This window comes from Mus caroli, unplaced genomic scaffold (assembly GCF_978045245.1).
Source record: "Mus caroli unplaced genomic scaffold, Mus_caroli_1 scaffold_5, whole genome shotgun sequence".
In the NCBI taxonomy this organism is placed as follows: Eukaryota; Metazoa; Chordata; class Mammalia; order Rodentia; family Muridae; genus Mus; species Mus caroli.
The window spans coordinates 113,430,728-113,431,960 of NW_028227260.1; positions in this window are offsets into that span (position 1 = coordinate 113,430,728).

Sequence of the window (1,233 nt, forward strand, 5' to 3'; positions counted from 1 at the left end):
ACATTAAATGTTATGCACATAAATAAATAGAAACCAAAATTGCATACAAGAGCCTCTACATTTGAAATAAAGTAGTGTCATTTGCATTGTTTCGTATGTTTCACGTTTGTTCAAGTTTTTCAAGTCTGTATGGACTTATGAACCTAGAAAGTGTCTTAAAGACAGTAGTAGTTCATTCCCACCTCCTGAAAACTCCCTTTGAAGCAATGGTGCCTGGTACTCCATGTACGCATGCGCAGGATATATTCAGCCAATCAGTGCAGTCCCTGGGTGAGACCTGTTTACTCCAGCTTGTGTCACAAAGGGTCCTCAGAAGCCTCTGTCCAGGCATCTCTGCTGACAACGGTTTTTTACCGTTGAGGAGCTGAGCACGGAAGGGTGCTGTTGGGAAAGTGTTCACCTTTGAGATAACCTGTAAGTGATAATTTGCTCTGATCAGGGTTGTTGGACAGTTAATCGAGGTGTGTCACGGTGTGGCATATCAGGCCCAGGTGGTCACTATGTGAGGAAAAGCCTCCTGGTCCCCATTTCCTATGGCTTCTGATTGTTAAATGAAGGTGGAGGACCATATTCATGGCAGAGGATTGAATAGGTCAGGGCCTTGGAGGATTGTGAACCCTTGGAGGACACAATCTTGGGTCCTGGGGATAGGATCAGCGAGCTGGCTGCAGGATTGGGGGTCGAGGGAGCATGGGTCTGTGAGTGAGGAGCCTTGGAGCTTGTCCTGTGTGCTGTAAGGAGCCTTAGGGTCCAACTTGGTGCTTGTCCTGTGTGCTGACCGGGATCCATTAGAAATACACTGAGGATTCCTCCCTCTTCATTGTCTTCTCTATGGTGTGTTCCTTTGGTATACACTCTATGGACATTGCAGAGAAGGGAGTGGTGTAGGAAGAATGAATGAAAAGAAGAAGAGGAGACATTGCAAGAGATTAATAAGTAATCTGGGAAGGATTCTGAGCACCGATCCTCCTGTCTCAGTCGCCCATGTATTGGGATTAAAGACTTGCACCACCAAGTTCAGCGTTTTCTCTCAGTTTTATTTCTGTAGAAAGGGATCTTCCTTTGTAGCTCAGGCTGGCCTGGCTTGGGCAAGCCTTGAACTAAAAATCTGCAGATGTTTGAAATCCTCGGCTTCCCCCAATCCCACGTTTCTCCAATATAAGGATTTTCTGAGTGGGTGGTGGCAGCGAGTGTTTGTTGTAGACTGAGCATTGGGTCTTCTTGACATGAATA